The sequence below is a fragment of the Jaculus jaculus genome, chromosome 2 (assembly GCF_020740685.1).
Source record: "Jaculus jaculus isolate mJacJac1 chromosome 2, mJacJac1.mat.Y.cur, whole genome shotgun sequence".
Lineage (NCBI taxonomy): Eukaryota > Metazoa > Chordata > Mammalia > Rodentia > Dipodidae > Jaculus > Jaculus jaculus.
Genome location: NC_059103.1, coordinates 28,773,524 through 28,793,424, shown reverse-complemented (window position 1 = coordinate 28,793,424; position 19,901 = coordinate 28,773,524). Strand labels below are relative to the sequence as shown.

Sequence of the window (19,901 nt, the reverse complement as noted above, 5' to 3'; positions counted from 1 at the left end):
AACCCAGTAGAAGAAACGGAGTCACGGAAGGAGTGCTCTTGAAGGGAATACTGGAACCCCGTTCTCTTTCCTTCCTCTATGCTCCCAAGCCTCTATGAGGTGAGCAGATTGCTCCACCATGCATTTTCCACCATGATGTTCTGCCTTACCACATGTCTACAGCAACAAAGCCAGCTAATTATGGGCTGGAACTCTGAAAAATGTAAGCTTAAATAAAAATAAGCCTTCTCTCTTTTTCAGTTGGTTTATTTCAAGTGTTTTGTTTTAGCAATGGTTAAGTCCACTAACACAAAGATAAACAAATACTGCACACCTTCTAAACTTATTCTGCTGTTAAGACTGAAAGAAGAATCTATAGTTCTTTTAAAAATATTTTATCAGCAAGCAAAGAGAGCAAGTGAGAGAGAATGTGAGAATAGGTGTGCCAGGGCCTCCTGTAGCTTGCAAACACTCCAGATGCATGTGCCAGTTTGTGCATCTGGCTTTATGTAGGTACTGAGGAATTGAACCCAGGCCATCAGACTTTGCAAGCAAGCCCTTTTAATAGCTGAGCCATCTCTGCAGCCCCAATTTTTGTAATTCTTTGCTCTTACAGAAAATATCCTTGGGCTTTTTTTTTAAAATTAATTAATTAATTAATTTATTTGAGAGCGACACAGAGAGAAAGACAGATAGAGGGAGAGAGAGAGAATGGGCGCGCCAGGGCCTCCAGCCTCTGCAAACGAACTCCAGACGCGTGCGCCCCCTTGTGCATCTGGCTAACGTGGGACCTGGGGAACTGAGCCTCGAACCGGGGTCCTTAGGCTTCACAGGCAAGCGCTTAACCGCTAAGCCATCTCTCCAGCCCTCCTTGGGCTTTTTTTTTATCATTAAGATATATATCATATTCAAAGATGAAGACTTATGCATGTAGTCCTATAACTCATGAGTTATTTCTTGGATTGGAAGTTTGGGCTACTTTGCTAAATCACTTACAGGGCCTGAGATGTTGAAGGTTGCTGATGACATCCATTTTGAAAAATGATGCCTATAAATCCAGACTTCTTAGAGGTTTGGATGGAATTCTAGCTCATTTTCTGATAGCTCTCTGCTTTCCCTTTGTGCCTGAGGGCATCTTCAGGTAAGAGTAATGCTGTTTCCACCAGCATGTGACTATAAGCTGGGGAATGACCCATGCTGCCTTGGCTTCCTCATTTGGAGAAAGGGATGGGCAGAAGCTGACTGGAATTGAGCTGTTTCAAGGATTATAGAACATATAAACATATAAGCACTATACCTCATGATAGGAGTTTGAGCTGTTTTAATGGGTATATTGAAATTTTTTTCTGAATGGAAAAGTTTCTTCATAAACAATACTATCTTACTTATTTCCTTGCATTAAAAAGGAAAGTGCTAAAACCTCATTGGAGCTGGGATTTTCCTTCTGTGATCTTTCTAGATTAGTACCTGGAATAACAATATCCATCCTCTGTTTTTTTTTTTTTTCCAGTAAGTGAAAAGTGGGGGTGGGGGTGGGCAGCAAGAAAAACAACTTTTTATTTTTCTGAAGAAATATATCCTTAAGTTTTTTTTTTTTTTTTTTTTCTGGTGCTGGGGGTATCACCTAGCATGTGTGAGGCCCTAACTCAAGCACTGAAAACAAAATATCTGCTTTGTAGAAAAGAAATGCTTTCTATTTAAATGCACACTGAACATGGTATTGAAGACAGATCATAGCTCTCTTGATAGAGAAACTCTGTGCTTTTGAGAATAAGGTTACCTTGTAAGAGCATTTTGTAAAACTCCATGTCTAATCCTACAGATGATACCTACTAAGGGATAAGAGCTATGTTTGTAATATTGTATATGAGATGATGGAACATGCGAATGTAGTTTTATTACTTTTATGAATAAGGAAACAAAGACCCAGCTCAAAGTGAGATATCACTATATACTCACTATAAGGTCTGACAGTATCAATTTCATGTGCATGTTTAGTGTAATATGAACTCACATATGCTGAAGTTGAAAATGAAACTTGGTACAGCTACTTTGGGAAAAATTTTCCATTATGCAGTAAAGTTGGAGATATCCATGTTCTATGACCTAGTGGTGGGAAATCAATGTGTACACCGCGATGCATATATAGAATGCACTTAACTGGTGTGGTGGCGCACACTTTTAATCCCAGAACTCGGGAGGCAAAAATAGGAGGATCACTGTGAGTTTGAGGCCACCCTAAGCCTATGTAGTAAATTCCAGGTCAGCCTGGGCTAAAGTGAGACCTTACATTGAAAAATGAAAAGAGAATGCACCTAACTGGTTGATTGTAGCTCTCAGGTTCCACTGCTTGTTAAAGACTATTGATGACTTTTCTCCCTCCAGCAGCCTACTTACCACTTCCAAGCGCTATGACAGCTAGCTAGCATGAGGGTGGGTTCTAGCTTAGTTCCAGCTTGCTTTCTCAGTGGCTTGTAGCCTGTGATATCTTCAGCAACAGAGTCTTACCATTTAGTTCCAGTGGGTAGCCAAGGACATTGGCAATAACCAGCATTGTTTTGGGAGCCTCATGAGCCTCCTGACCCACAATTCACTGGGGAAGGGACCAGTTTCATGGGTGCAACAGTGGCATATAAGTTATAGGGTAACCAAATGCTCTCTGGTTAAATTTGAGACCCATTCAGTGATGGGGAATTCATGCCTGGTCCTGAAAGCTGAGTCAGAAGTCCATGACTTAGCAGAACATAGGCCGTAGAGAGAAGCTACCACTGTTGTTTGGGTAAATGTATATGTTGAACCCATGAAATCACATTCTAAATGTATAGTTTATGCCCGTTGATTGATACTGACGAATACCATGCCCAATGATTAATCTTCCTGTTATAGAAGCTTCTTTGTTATAGATGGCAGTGGATGCTGGGGAGATCCAAGACTCATTAAAGTGACAACAAGAAGACAAAGCCCAGTGCACAGCGCTGGAGGAGTCAACTCTGTCACATCCTCCATGGTTCAGGGAACAGAGCTGAGGAGGTGGCAAGAAAAACAAGTGCTAATCTCACTGCTAGCCAGAGAAGCTTCTCCATGGAGTCCCTATGGGGGTACACACTGAGGACACAGAAAACATAACAAACCTGAAAATATGAGTCGGTTGAGAAAGCTCCACACTAAATGAGACATCTCTTTCACGACCTTTAAGGCTCAGGGCACATTACAGAAGAGGCATGGAAAGAATGCAAGAGCCGCAGGGTGGGAAGGGGGACTTTGGGGCACTGTCCTCCTAACATGAACTGACTGGTGTACGCATAACCTTACCGTGGTTGTTATTACCCACACAATTCTGAGCCCACCAACATTTTGACCTAGAGGATGGAGGAGGACAAAAAGAATGAGGCATCAAACAGAAGAAGGACTACTTGGAAAAAAGGTGGGGGGTGCTCAATGGAACAAGAGTGGGAGAGAGGACACTAGAGGGTAAAATGATGGAAACATGACCACATTACTGTACCATGATGTATTAAAATTTTCAACAAAATATTTTCAAATAATGAACCAAGAAATATTGCTTATAATGAACCAACATGGAAAATAATCCAGTAAAGTAGAATGATATTGTGAAATGAAAGTGAATTTGCTGCAGTAATATGAAACAACCTACATGAATTATATAAAGTGACATCAAAACATGCACAGAAATGCCTGTGACAATACACTGAAGGATGTGCCAATGCTCTTGGGGAGGCCTATCTGCAGTGAGGGTAATATTCCATATATGTGATTGACAGGATAACAATCACCAGCCATGTAAGTAACTGGGCATATGAAATGTGTCTAGATTATAGAAGGAACTGAATATTTAATTATATGTAGTATCAGTGACTTCAAATTTAATAAATAGCACATGTAGCTAATAGGTACTATACTGGAGACTTAGTATGAAAACATAAATTGTCTAAGTTATAATTTTTTATTGATTATGTATTAAAGTGTTAGCATACAGGGCTTGGGGAGATGGATCAGTCAGTAAAATGCTTGCCACTCAAGCATGAGGACCTGAGGTTGAATCATTGTGCAAGCTGGGTATGGTAGCTCCCTCCTGTAATTCCAGCCCTGGGGAGGTGGAGACAGGAGAATCTCTGGGGCTTGCTACATAGCTTGTCCTTCCTAAGCTGGAATTTAAAAAATAGTTAAGTACCACTACCACCCGTGCTGAGCCAGTGAAAGAAGCAAAATGATTGGCCCTTCTAGTCACACAGCCTATGGCACATTGCTGCTGGGGTATCTGAGTGCCTTAGCACAGGTGCTATGCTCCCTTTGAAGTCAAGTTCTCAGTTGGCTATAAATCAATGAAGACTAGCTGGGCATAGTGGCACACACCTTTAATCCTAGCACTAGGGAGGCAGAGGTAGGAGGATCACCATGAGTTCAAGGCCACCCTGAGACTACATAGTGAACTCCATTTCAGCCAGGGCTAAAGCGAAACCCTACCTCGAACAACAACAACAAAAAACCACAATGAAGACCGTTAAAGGAAAATAAATGGGACCCATCATTATCATTAGATATTCTTCAGTTTCATTTACCTTGAATCAGATATGAATTGAGATGAAGATATAGGCACCATTTATGTTTTTGAAAAACTCAGTTATTCTCTGAGATAATCTTGAGACTGAATTGTGTTAGATTTCCATGAAGAAATGCCAAATGGGTATTGCCAAGTTGTGGCAAATACAGGAGTCATTCAGGCAAGAGATTAAAACAATGCTAAGTATTCATGAATTGAGCTCCTGTTATGAGGTTTACTCTAAAGGCCACCAGCTAGGAGTAACCTTGCTCAATCAGGGTCTGAGTATTTCTGCTGAAAGGAGAAAGGAGTTTGGAGAACTGAGCTGCTCACATATAAAATTTGGGAAATCTAAAGAGATTTGTGTTCATAATAGGTCAGTTATCAAGTATGAAAGTTACAAGGTCAAGACTCCAAACACTTGTTAATCTTTTTGGAGGATATAGCCTGGTAAGTGTGAGATGGCCTGAGCTTTAGGGCTTTTAATTCTCATTTCAACATGGGTGTTTTTTTCCTTGGTCATCCCAAAACTATTTCATATTTTTATTTTGCGTTCAATAAAAATATCAATGATTAAAAATGACAATGAAGATAACCCGATTTGGGTGTCTTGGATGGTGAAGTTGTACAGCTTTTAGTCTGTGTCACCTGTACAAAGTGGTGGCAGTGGGCTCGGGGCTCCTTTCTGGACTGTTGGCAGGATCACATGGGGTCAAATACATCAAGTACCTAAAACATGGCTGTTTGTTTCTTTATTAGATTTCTACTGCTGAGATAAAATACATGAGAGAACTTAAGAAACTAGTTTTCAAAGTTTTAGAGTTATTAGCTTTCATAGCAGGGAGGATGGTGGTGGAATAGGGTTGTTCAAATCATGGCAGAGCCAATTATTAGAGAATACAGGAAGGGGCCAGCTCTCAAGGTCATGACTCCAGTAACCTACTAAGTCCAACAAATTCCCATCTCCTACTTTTTAGCACCTCCCTATAATGCTACCATATTAGGATTCCATCAAGAGATTAATCTGTTGATAAGATCAGAGCCCTCAGGACTGTATCACTTCTCCAAAACCCAGCAGCTGGAAGCCAAGCTCCAATACAGAAGCTTGTGGGGGGACATTTATTGGTTGAATAATAATATTTTTATTAAAAAGCATCACCCTGATTATGCAAATAAAACCAACATTCCAGTAGAAGTTACAAAATACCATCTCCAATAGTAGGAGCTTGCTTGGGGGACAGGAGGGCATGAAGAACTAAGGACTCCAAGCAGCTAATCTTTGTAGAGAAGAAGAGCTAATTTTTAAAGGGAAATGGGCCAAGGTTCATTCAACAACTCCTTTGTTTGAATCCACAGGCAGCTAGCTACTCTGCAACTTTTCTATCTCCATTTTCTGTGCAGGATAGTACAAAACTTATGATCCAAGGCTTTGAAGCCAAAATCCCTGTTCTTTCACTTTGTGTTTGTGTGACTTTGAACAAGTTATGTAATCAGTGCCTCAATTTATTTTTCTGTACAAAGGGAAGAATGATACTGTCAACATTTTGTATTGTGAGGATCCAGTAAATTAAAGTAAATAATGCAGTCACTGTCTTACTATTGCCAATGACTTAGTTTAAGTCCTGATAATGTTTCACCTGGATTACTTCATCTTTATCTCTAGACTCTTTCCTCTCTATTAGACCTAGGCTAAACCTGCTTTTTTTTTTTTTCTTTCATGCCTTGTTTAATTAATTCAGTGATATTATCAGGGAACTGATCAATGCTGCTCATATAAACACAAGACTCAATGTAGCCATTAAAAGGGATTACTGAAGCTTTAATTTCTTTAATTGCAAAGGTCACTGTGACAGATTGAAGAGCAGGTCACAAGACAGCATGTCTGAGGAGTGTCCATGTCTATGAAACAACCAGTTGCATCTGTGTACTGCTGCCCTTCCTGATCTGTATGTTTCACATCCACAGACTCAACCATACTCAAGTCAAAAATACTGGATGGGTCTGGCAAGATAACTCAGCAGCTAACAGCACTTGCTTGCAAAGCCTGGTGACCCAGTTTCAAATTCTTGTAAACCAGATACAAGAGGTGGCACAAGTGTCTGGTATTTCTTGGCTGCAGCAAGATGCTCTGAAATACCCCAAAACATACACACCAATAAATAAATTATTTATTTTTAAATATTTTATTTATTTATTTAGACACATGTGACACCTGTTTATCTGGCTTACATAGGTACTGGGGAATCAAACCTGGGTCCTTAGGCTTCTTCCACAGGCAAGCTTCTTAAGTTCTAAGCCACCTCTCCAGTCCAATAATTTATTTCTTAAAAAAGAGAATATTTTAAAGGTAAGTGTGTCTGTACTGAATCTGAACAGACTTCCTTTTATGTCATTATTCCCTACACTATATGGCATAAGATGTATTTACTCAGTATTTATATTCTATGAGGCATATGTAAACTAGGGATGATTTAAGTATCATCTTTAGGTTGACAGGGTAGATTATATTCCAACATACACCGTTCTATGTAGGGATGGGAACAGAAGTAGGGGTCCCAGGACAAATCCCTGCCTATAGTGAATGATAACAATGTACACATAGCTAATATAGCAGGACAACTGGTGGGAGAGAGCATCTGCTGGAGGTGACATTTAGAATAATTTTTTTTTTTTTTTTTTAGGTTACAAGCAGGATTTATTAGTCTGGCTTAAGCAATAGGGGCTGGTGTGGTGGTTTGATTCAGGTGTCCCCCATAAACTCAGGTGTTTGGAATGCTAGGTTCCCAGCTGATGGAGATTTGGGAATTAATGCCTCCTGGAGGCAGTGTATTGTTGGGGGTGGGCTTATGGTGTTATAGCCAGTGGTTGGCACACTCCCCTGTTGCTATTGTCCACCTTATGTTGGCCAGGGGGTGATGTCCACCCTCTGCTCATGCCATCGTTTTCCCTGCCGTCATGGAGCTTCCCCTCGAGCCTATATAAAAAGAAACCTCTTTTCCCCACAAGCTGCTCTTGGTCAGATGATTTCTACCATCAATGAGGACCTGACTGCAGCGGCTAGGTAGTCCAACAGGACTGAGTGCAGGCTGGACAGGCTGGGAACTCAGTAGCAGTTTAGTCCATGAGGGTAGAAGCCTCAGCAACCCCAAGCCAGCGCTGAAGGCCTGGGGGCTTCTTGAGGACCTGCTGACCTTCAGGCCACTTTGGAAAGCTGAAAAAGTTAGTCAGTGAAAGATGGCAGCAACAGGGTGGATAGACTGTCCAGCAGGAGCAAGGACTGGCATGGTGAAACCCTCCTCTTTGTGGTTTTATAGAGGTAGGGTCTTACTCTGGTCCAGGCTGACCTGGAATTCACTATGGAGTCTCAGGGTGGGCTCGAACTCATGGCAATCCTCCTATCTCTGCCTCTCAAGGGCTGGGATTAAAGGTGTACGCCACCACGCCCAGGTAGAAAATGCTGCTTTTTTCCTGAGACCTTTTCTTTTTTTTTTTTTTAATTTTTATTAACATTTTCCATGATTATAAAATATATCCCATGGTAATTCCCTCCCTCCCCACCCCCACACTTTCCCGTTTGAAATTCCATTCTCCATCATATTACCTCCCCATTACAATCATTGTAATTACATATATACAATATCAACCTATTAAGTATCCTCCTCCCTTCCTTTCTCCACCCTTTATGTCTCCTCTTTAACTTACTGGCCTCTGCTACTAAGTATTTTCATTCTCACGCAGAAGCCCAGTCATCTGTAGCTAGGATCCACATATGAGAGAGAACATGTGGCGCTTGGCTTTCTGGGCCTGGGTTACCTGACTTAGTATAATACTTTCCAGGTCCATCCATTTTTCTGCAAATTTCATAACTTCATTTTTCTTTACCGCTGAGTAGAACTCCATTGTATAAATGTACCACATCTTCATTATCCACTCATCTGTTGAGGGACATCTAGGCTGGTTCCATTTCCCAGCTATTATAAATTGAGCAGCAATAAAAATGGTTGAGCATGTACTTCTAAGGAAATGAGATGAGTCCTTTGGATATATGCCTAGGAGCGCTATAGCTGGGTCATATGGTAGATCAATCTCTAGCTGCTTTAGGAACCTCCACACTGTTTTCCACAATGGCTGGACCAGATTGCATTCCCACCAGCAGTGCAGAAGGGTTCCTTTTTTTCCACATCCCCGCCAGCATTTATGATCATTTGTTTTCATGATGGTGGCCAATCTGACAGGAGTGAGATGGAATCTCAATGTAGTTTTAATCTGCATTTCCCTGATGACTAGTGACGTAGAACATTTTTTTAGATGCTTATATGCCATTCGTATTTCTTCCTTTGAGAACTCTCTATTTAGCGCCATAGCCCATTTTTTGATTGGCTTGTTTGATTCCTTATTATTTAACTTTTTGAGTTCTTTGTATATCCTAGATATTAATCCTCTATCAGATATATAGCTGGCAAAGATTTTTTCCCATTCTGTAGGTTGCCTCTTTGCTTTTTTCACTGTGTCCTTTGCGGTGCAAAATCTTTGTAATTTCATTAGGTCCCAGTGGTTAATCTGTGGTTTTATTGCCTGAGCAATTGGGGTTGTATTCAGAAAGTCTTTGCCAAGACCAATATGTTGAAGGGTTTCCCCTACTTTTTCCTCTAGCAGTTTCAAAGTTTCCGGTCTGATGTTAAGGTCTTTAATCCATTTGGACTTAATTCTTGTGCATGGGGAGAGAGAAGAATCTATTTTCATCCTTCTGCAGATATTTATCCAGTTTTCAAAACACCATTTGCTGAAGAAGCTGTCTCTTCTCCAATGAGTATTTTTGGCATTTTTATTGAATATCAGGTGGCTATAGCTACTTGGGCTTACATCTGGGTCCTCTATTCTGTTCCACTGATCTACATGTCTGTTTTTGTGCCAGTACCATGCTGTTTTTGTTACTATGGCTCTGTAGTATAGGTTAAAATCAGGTATGGTGATACCAGCAGCCTCTTTTTTGTTGCTCAGTATTATTTTAGTTATTCGAGGTTTTTTGTGATTCCAAATGAATTGTTGAATTGTTTTTTCGATTTCCATGAAGAAAGCCTTTGGAATTTTGATAGGGATTGCATTAAATGTGTAGATTGCTTTAGGTAAGATTGCCATTTTCACGATATTGATTCTTCCAATCCAGGAACAAGGGATGTTTCTCCACTTTCTAGTGTCTTCTGCAATTTCTCGCTTGAGTGTTTTAAAGTTCTCATTGTATAGATTCTTTACTTCCTTGGTTAGGTTTATTCCAAGGTATTTTATTTTTTTTTGATGCAATTGTGAATGGGAGTGATTCTCTGATTTCATCCTCTATGTGTTTGTTGTTAGCATATATGAAGGCTACTGATTTCTGTGTATTTATTTTGTATCCTGCTACATTGCTGTAGGTTTTTATCAGCTCTAACAGCTTGCTAGTAGAGTCTTTAGGGTCCTTTATGTATAGAATCATGTCATCTGCAAATAATGATAACTTGATTTCCTCCTTTCCAATTTATATCCCTTTTATGTGTGTCTCTTGCCTTATTGCTATGGTAAGACTTCCAAAACAATATTAAATACAAGTGGGGACAGTGGATACCCTTGTCTTGTTCCTGATTTTAGTGGAAAAGCTTCCAGTTTTTCCCCATTTAGTAATATGTTGGCTGTAGGCTTGTCATAAATAGCCTTTATTATATTGAGATATGTTCCTTCTATTCCCAGTCTCTGTAGGACTTTTATCATGAAGGGACATTGGATTTGTCAAATGCTTTCTCTGCGTCTAATGAGATGATCATGTGATTTTTGTCCTTCAACCCGTTTATGTAATGTATTACATTTATAGATTTGCGTATGTTGAACCATCCCTGCAACTCTGGGATAAAGCCTACTTGGTCAGAGTAAATGATCTTTTTGATATACTCTTGTATTCTGTTTGCCAATATTTTGTTGAGAATTTTTGCATCTATGTTCATGAGGGAGATTGGTCTGTAATTTTCTTTTTTTGTTCTATCTTTGCCTGGTTTTGGTATCAGGGTAATGCTGGCCTCATAGAAGGAGTTTGGTAGAATTCCTTCTTTTTCTATTTCCTGGAAAAGGTTAAGAAGCAATGGTGTTAGCTCTTTCTTAAAAGTCTGGTAAAATTCAGCAGTGAATCCATCTGGGCCTGGGCTTTTTTTAGTTGGGAGATTATTGATAACTCTTCGGATCTCCATGTTTGTTATAGGTCTATTTAAGTGATTAATCTCATTTCGATTTAATTTAGGTACGTCATAGATCAAGGAAATCATCCATTTCTTTCAGATTTTCATACTTTGTGGAGTATATGCTTTTATAGTATGTCCCTATGATTTTTTGAATTTCTCTGGAATCTGTTGTGATGTTACTTTGTTCATCTCTGATTTTATTAATTTGTGTCTCTTCTCTCTTTCTTTTGGTCAGATTTGCTAAGGGTTTATCAATCTTGTTTATCCTTTCAAAGAACCAACTCTTTGTTTCATTAATTCTTTGGATTGTTCTTTTTGTTTCTATTTCATTAATTTCTGCCCTAATCTTTATTATTTCTTCCCGTCTACTAATTTTTGGTTTGCCTTGTTCTTCTTTTTCCAAGGCTTTAAGGCGAAACATTAGGTCGTTTACTTGTGACCTTTCTAATTTCTTAATATAGGCACTTAAGGCTATAAATTTACCTCTTAGAACTGCCTTCATTGTATCCCAGAGATTTTGGTATGTTGTGTTCTCATTATCATTTGACTCTATAAATTTTTTGATTTCCTTTTTGATTTCTTCATTGACCCACTCATCATTTAGTAGTGTATTGTTTAGTTTCCATGATTTTGTGTATGCTCTATAGCCTTTCTTGCTACTGATTTGTAGTTTAATTCCATTGTGGTCAGATAGAATGCAAGGAATTATTTCAATTTTCCTGAATTTGTTAAGATTTGCTTTGTGTCCTAATATATGGTCTATTTTAGAGAATGTTCCATGTGCTGCTGAAAAGTATGTATATTCTGCAGCCTTTGGATGAAATGTCCTGTATATATCTGTTAGGTCCATTCCTTCTATGACCTCATTTAGTCCAGATGCCTCTCTGTTTATTCTTTCCCTGGATGACCTGTCAATTGATGAGAGTGGGGTGTTAAAGTCACCCACCACCACTGTGTTTGGTGTTATCTGTGACCTTAGTTCTAATAGTGTTTGTTTGACGAATTTGGGAGCCCCCATGTTAGGTGCATATATGTTTAGGATTGTAATGTCCTCCTGTTGGAGTGTGCCCTTAATCAATATAAAGTGACCTTCCTTATCTTTCTTGACTAACGTCGGACTAAAGTCTACCCTGTCTGATATTAGGATAGCAACCCCTGCTTGTTTTCTAGGCCCATTTGCTTGAAACACCGTCTTCCAACCTCTCACCCTAAGATAATGTCTATCCTTTGTAGAAAGGTGAGTTTCTTGGAGACAACAAATTGTAGGATCCTGCTTTTTAACCCAGTCTGCAAATCTATGTCTTTTCGTTGGGGCATTGAGACCGTTGATATTAAGAGATATTATTGAAAGGTGTGTATTTATGTTTGCCATTTTGTGTGTGTGTGTGTGTGTGTGTGTGTGTTACTGGTTCTACCTGTGCTCTCTTCTGTTAACTGGTATTTGAGTATAGCTTGTTTTTTCTAGGTTCCTTATATGTGTGCTTTTCCTTTTGTTCAGCATGGAGGATTCTATCAAGTATTTTCTGTAGAGCTGGTTTTGTCTTCAAATACTCCTTTAACCTGCTTTTGTCATGGAATGTCTTTATTTCTCCATCTATTTGAATGGATAACTTTGCAGGATAAAGTAACCTTGGTTGATAGTTGTTGTCTTTCAGAACTTGGAATATATCACTCCAAGCCCTTCTGGCTTTAAAAGTTTGTGTTGAATAATCTGCTGTAATCCTGATGGGCTTGCTATTGTAGGTAACTTGATTTTTCTTTCTGTCTGCTTTCAGTATTTTTTCTTTGGTGTGTGTGTTTGGATGTTTGATTATAATATGGCGAGGAGAGGTTCTTTCTGGGTTTTGTCTGGCTGGGGTTCTAAAGGCTTCCTGTATCTGTATTGGCACCTCTTTCCCAATTTGGGGGAAATTTTCCTCTATGATTTTGTTGAAGATGCCTAATATGCCTCTGGAGTGGAGTTCTTCTCCTTCTACTATGCCCTGAATTCTTATATTGGATCTTTTCATAGTGTCCCGAATATCTTGAAATTCCCACTCATACTTTTCTATAAGTTTGTCTTTCTCTTTGTTGGACTGCATTAGGTCTGCCACCTGGTCTTCTAGCTTAGATATTCTGCCCTCTCCCTCATCCATCCTACTGGTGAGATTTTCTACAGAGTTTTTTATTTCATTAACTGTGTTCTTCATTGCTAGTAATTCTGACTGGTTTTTCTTTATTATTTCTATTTCCCTATTTATGTCTTGTATTGCCTTCTTTATTTCATTAAATTGGTGTCCTGCCTCTTCTTTGATTCCTTTGATTTCCTCTTTGATTGTTTTCATGTGTTCTTTGACCTCTTTGAACATATTTATAATTATTCTTTTGAACTCTTTCTCAGGCATTTCCTCTAACTCTTTCTCACTGGAGGACATTTCTGATGCATTAATACTTTTAGGTGGATTTATATCGTCTTGCTTTTTAGTGTTTCTTGTGTTATAATGTATATATTTTTGCATCTTGGATTAAGTTAATGCTTGGATTTTCTAGCTAGCTGTGTATTCTTAGCTGTATCAATTGATTTGATGTAATATATTTTCAGGGTAGGTCCTTAAGGTATTAGGTGTGGCTCTTAAGACTCTCAGAGTATCTACAAAGATGTTCTTAGGGGTTGAGTTTCCCTGCTTTAGGAGTATTTGAGCAGGCTGAGTGGAATAAAATACAGGTAGATTCTAAAATTTAACTAAACACTGTACACATTCAATCAAAAACAGCCCTGAGTATGTATGCAAGAGCAGTTATTATAATGACCAGATCCTCTATCAACAAAGAGGTTTAGATTTCTGGTCTGTTGAGGGATCCAAGTCAGCTTGTGACCCAGTGAGACCCTTCCCTGGTGCAATCCCAGTTACCTTGGGTGATTTTGGTCTCAGTCAAGTTGCTGCCTGGGTCGTCGGGCTGCTGTTCTGATTTCTGGAGCTGGGCACTTGCTTTTCCTACGGGGCAAACCGAGCCGCTGCTGCTGCCTCTGCTGCTGCCGTAGCTGCCACCACCGGAGCCACCACCGCTGCTGAAGCTGCCGCTGCCATGTCCATCGCTGCTGCTCCCCCCGAAGCCGCTGCTGCGGGATCTGCCGCCGCTGCCGCTCCTGGGTCCGCTGCTGCTGGGGCCGCTGGTACCGGTGCTGGAGCCACTGAAGTTGCTGCCGAACTCTGCTCCTGCTTGGGTCCCGCTGTCAGCCCAAGTTGGCGTGGCCGGGTCCCGGGCCGCTGCTGTGTTTGCTGGAGCTGGGTACAGGCGTTGGGGGAGGGGAGGGAGCCGCGGCTGCTCTGGTTGTCTCGCTGTTCCACGTGTTCTTCTACCTCGTGGTCTGCTCCTCCGCTGCTCGCTGCCGCTCTCCCCTCATGTTTCCTGAGTTGCGGAGAGCGCGGTGTGAGGGGAAAATCCCACACCTGGCTTTTCCTGCGGCTCGAGCCGAGAGTCTGGCAGCTTTCTGCTGCGCCGCGTCTGCGGCGGTTGGCCGAGCTGCCGGAGCTGCTTTTCCCGCCTGTGCAGGCTCTGGATGCTCTATAAGTCTTCTACTTCTCTGCTGCCGCCTCAATTTCCTATACACCTCACTTTTTAGTAAAAGTGTGTATTTTGCTGAGTTTTTTTGGTCTTTCTCCCCCCTAGGCTGCTTTGGCGTGGTACCTACGCCGCCATCTTAACTGGAAGTCCCCCTAGAATAATTTTTAAAGTTTATATTTTATAAATGTTTTCATTTATTTGTAAGCCGAGAGAGAGAGAGAGAGAGAGAGAGAGAGAGAGAGGGGGGGAGGGAGAGGGAGAGGGAGGGAGAGGGAGAGGAGATAATAGGAGGAGAGGGAAGAAAGGAAAGAGATAGAAGGGAGAGAACAGACATGCCAGGGCCCCTTACCTCTTGAAAACAAACTCCAGACACATGCTCCACTTTGTGCATCTGGTTTTACATGGGTCCTGGGGAATGGAACCTAGGTAGTTAGGCTGTGCAAGCAAAGCCTTCAATGGCTAAGCCATCTCCCCAACCATAATTTTTTATTTTTATTGTTACAATTTTCTTTACTACTTCAGCTGTTTGTATGGTCTATATTGTCTTTGTAAACAGAAGGAAAAAAACCTAACAATTCTATTTTCCTTAAAAAATAAGACCAACAAATAATTAAAACTTAGGAAAAATAAAGCCAATAAACTCACAATCTAGAAGAAAGTGTCTAGGGTACACAGAAGCAAATGTTACCAGGGCCTAGATTTGGGTGATGAGGTTCTTAGCAATTTACCTAACTTACTGTTACACATTTTTTTAATATATATGAATCATTTTATAATTAGAGACAAAGAAACTTCTTGGCCATGCATGACTGGAAGAGGACCAAAATCTAAGTAGTGTTTATATCACACCAGAGCTCAATGCTACACCATCATCATTTGCAACAAATGTTACTGCTTTGCATCAAGGCCTATTTGCTATTCCCCTCAAAGCTTCGACCATAAGAAATAGGGTTGGTAATTTGGGGTAAGAAACGAGGGCATAGAGATCTGGCCATGAAAAACTACTACTTACTATTGACAGCTTACCATTTGCTGAGGCTTTCTACATGTATGTGTGTATGGATGCATTGGATGTGGACCATGTAAGGCTATAGCAGGTCTCTATGGCTAGGAAGGAGGTGGGAAGGAGGAGGCTGGACATCAGGGTGCCAATATCCATCTAGATAAGAAGAATAGGGGTGGTGACTATTGTTTACAATATTTCAGTACACATTTCATAAAGAGCTAGAAAAGAGGACTTCAGTTCCCCAAAATAAAGAAATGATGAATGTTTAAGGAGAAGGAAATGCTTATTACTGTGCTCTGATCATTATACATGTATAATATGTATCACTGTAAATTGCACAAATTATCAAACAGTATACAAAGAATATGTAGAGTTGTCAGTGGAAAAGAAAAAACTAGAAAAAAATAGTTCAGCAATTATGTAAAAGTAATAATAAAATAGATTTTTATGACCTTAATCTCCAAATGTGGTATTATTCCTTTTATATAAAATAACATTATATTTAAATGTACCCATATGAGCTGCAGATTTTATTTTTAATTTAATTTTATCTAAGTAGGGTCTTGCTCTAGCCCAGGTTGACCTGGAATTTACTATGTAGTCTCAGGGTGGCAGTGAACTCACAGCAATCCTCCTACCTCTGCCTCCTGAGTGATGGGATTAAATGCATGCGCCATTACACCTGGCGGCTGCAAATTTTAAACACAACAATATTGGTAATGGCTTTGGAATTTTAACCTGTATGTGATCACATATTCCCACAGGGGCTGGAATGTAACCTGCCATGGATCAGCTTTCATCTCTAGCCAATTCTCTCTCTCTGCTAAAACTGATGAGCTATTTAAGGCAAATTGGAATTACAATGACCTACATTACATTTGGCCTCTGAGTGAAGATGAAAAATTAATTTTAATTCCTGATGATTTCTGGAAAGAATGGCTTTTCTTCTGCAGTTACATCTGGCTAAGGACACTGTCTGTACCTGTTGCAAGGTACCAATGCAGAAGAGCCTAGGTGACCATCATGGGAGGGAGGGTAGGAAGTGCTTGGCATCCTACCCTGTGGTTTCTGAACCTGCATGTTTTCCTTACCGCTTCAACATACACACATAGACTCTGGGCATGAAGCAGAGGACGCTGCCCTGAGTTTGATGGCTGGGGCTCTATATGAAGTCGTTCTTGCTGTTGGCTGTCCTTTGCCTACCCCTCTGGTATACATCAGGGATTCTTGACTAGTTTTGCTTAGTGTTTCTGGATTCCGCCTTAGGTCTTCCTTAGAATACTACATTAAGCTGCTTCTTGCTTATTCTTACCTCTCTGATTTTAATGTGAAAATATCTCCCTTCTAGTTCATTCTCACTGAACAGTATTCTTGCCCCCTTCCTGGCTACTATCCTGGCTTTTATAGTTAAGGTAGAAAATGACAACTATAACTTCCTTAAAAATGTTAGAGTTTCTCATTAGCAGAGAGAGTACTTTGCTCCAATAATTTTTGGAAAAGAGAGACCTTTATCCAGGGGTATCAAGTCAGATTTTCTGTTAAAAACAACTTGGAGGGGTAGATGAGGCCAAGTTATTTCATTATCAGAAAATAGTATGGAAGGGCGACTGGAGAGATGGCTCAGCAGTTAAGGCATTTGCCTGCAAAGCCTAGTGACTGAGGTTCAATTACCCAGTATCCATGTCTCTCTCTCTCCCCCTTGCAAATAAATAAATAAATAAAATATTTTATTTGTATTTATTGGACAGAGAAAGAGGGAGGGAAGTAGGGAAGAAGAGAGAGAAAGAGAGAGAAAGACAGATAGACAGACAGACAGTGGGCGCACCAGGTCTTCCAGCCATTGCAAATAAACTCCAGATGCATGTGCCCCTTTGTGTATCTGGCTAATATGGGTCCTGAGGAATAGAACCTGGGTCCTTTGGTTTTGCAGGCAAATGCCTTAACTGCTAAGCCATCCCACCAGCCCAAAATAAAATATTTTTAAAAAGAAAATGGTATGAGAAAGCATTGCTTGCCACAGTCAACATGAAAGCCCCGCTCTTCCCGTCTTGGCTAAGGCAGTACTTTTTGCCTATTGCCATATGACTGAGTTGTTATTGCTCTGTATCTACCAACAGGACACACTGGAATCCTCCATCTCCCCCAAACACAGTGCTCATTTGTACAGGCTCAGCAGCTGCATGTATGTTCTGCCCATTATTACAACCCCTCTGGACATCTCCTGGGATTTCTATGTGGCCTATGCTCCTCTACAGTATCTCACCATATATATATGTCTTCCTGTGTGGCCCATGAATCACTAGCTCATATGTGGCACTAGGCTCTCCTCATGACACCTATAGCAGTCCTTATAACCGTCTACTGAGAGCTCATCCAAATGTTTCCAAATTGTCCACAAACTAAGTTTTCTAGGCTACTGCCAACCTCAAGCCTACCCCTGAGGTCCTCTGCAAATTTTGTCCTTGTCTAAGTAAATGGTGTGTCTATCCATTTTCTATCTGACTGTCTGGCTGCCTTTTCATCTTTCCATCCATCCATCCATCCATCCATCTGCCTGCAAGCTAGAAACAGAAGAGTCTTCATCTCTGACCCCTCTATTTTATCCCATGATCCTATTCACCTTTCCATTTGGTTCAGCACTTCTCTTGAATCTATAACTTATCTTCCCTCTGGCCCACATTATTGTTTGTTCTTACCTTGGCTACTGAGGATCTTTTAACTAGTGGCCTTTCTGAACTATTTTCTACTTCACAGTCAGATAAAGAAATTTCCAATGCATATTTGATTAACATCAAAGGTCCTTTGCAAACTTTCCCTTGTTCTTTATTTGTTCATCTTCTACGTTGCATCCTAGGTGGGAGAACTTCTGCACATCTCCAAATAAGACAATTTCACACTCTAAGTCCATGGACCTATTGTTGTATCCACAACTTGAGTTTTATTGATTTAAGTAACCATGTATAACCATTTAATTTCATGTCATAACTTCCTCCAAGCCCAAGTCCTGAGTCTGTCAGGTTCAAGAGTGTAGAGACGCTATCAGTTTATCTCACTCTAGTCACCACCAAGGCTTCTACATTCAGAAACTTCCCCCCACAATCACTGCTCCAGCAACACTGGTTTCCTTCTGTTTTTAACCTTCCCATTAAGGCCTCTGCCTTCAAATGGCTACTTCCTCTTCCGCTTCTAGTCTTAGCTTGTTGTGTCCCTCTAGGAAGATCTTCCTGAACCCTAACCACCTTCTCTCTACTTCATTTTCTGATTACCATTGCTCTTTGCAATGCACACTATACCATGCACTTAGTGACTGCTTGTGGCCCCTCTGCAGGCATGTTGAACACTCCACCTGCAAAGCATACTGGCTGTTTGGTTCCCTGTTCTGCCTCAGGCACCTACAGTAGTGTCTGGTTTATGTGGTTTCACCAGTGTAAAGAAGGACTTCAGCTTGGTGCAGGGCCTGGCAAATAGTAGTTCAATATGTTTTTGCTGAATGAATGATGAAAGAGGAGACAGGGATCTGCCAGGGAATCTACTCCTGTAGATTCATGCCCATCCTCTTTACTACTAGGCCCCCAGAATGAGGAGCAGCTGCAAAGGGGCTGTCTTGTTAGCTGGAAGATTTGGTGTGCACCTTGGCTTGGAGTTAATTATAACTGGGAATCATTAGGTAGGATTAGGAGGTGTGTGTGTGTGTGTGTGTGTGTGTGTGTGTGTGTGTGTGTGTGTGATGATAATGGTGGACAGAATGTGAGCTTCTATTTGTAAAGGGATAGCTCAGCAAATTTATAGTGTAAATAAGGGAAAAGTTTAACTTACTTAAGAGCAAAAGCCAATAAACAGTTTTTAAGCACCATTAACACCATTTTATATGCAAACACTGTTTCAAAACAATGAATGTGAACATTACAAGCTCTGTTTATGTTCTTTGGGAAGCTTTAGTAAGGATCTCTGTGATCTGTCAAATGAATTCCTCAATTCCTCATGGACAGTAGAGATGCTGTACCCAAGGCCTTATCTGACAGGCAGACTTCCCAGTAAGGGAATCTGACATTTCTCAGTCATATAAAATTTGAGGATTAGGGAATGGTAACACTATTATTTATGCTACTAATGACACAATCACAATACATATGGACATATGTACATAGACATGGTTTAGGTCAGTATTTATACTCTTTTTTATTCCCCTAATATATGCACAATTTCAATAATAGCGCGTGAGCACATTTTACACACACACACCCCTTGATGAAGCAGTTTCCAAACAATGCTACTTAGATGGGTACTAAGCCCTTTGTTGCACAGGAAACTCACTCTAGGGTACAGTGACAAATTACTTAGATCACGAGGTCTGAAAGAGACATGTGTAGAGATTGGCACTTGGGCACTTTTGTTACTTAAGCCAATGGTAGTGGTTTTTCCTATTCGTCTTTGGCATCAGAGTCACCCCAATTCACCTAGAATACATGAGTATGATGTAAGGATTTATTTTAGAAGCACTACTAATTATTTGACAGGTGGTCAATGTGGCCAGTATCTCAGGCTATGCCAGCACAGAGTCTATAGAGAATTATATAAATAGCCCATTTACATACTACACACA

At 40.4% G+C, this 19,901-nt stretch overlaps 1 protein-coding gene across 14 annotated transcripts in view; it reads right to left on the bottom strand.

Annotated features, from left to right (window-relative positions):
- The window catches only part of Ptprm (protein tyrosine phosphatase receptor type M), an 849,143-nt gene that overhangs the window by 103,471 nt on the left and 725,771 nt on the right, over nt 1-19,901 (bottom strand). The gene's annotated exons all lie outside the window — the stretch shown is intronic.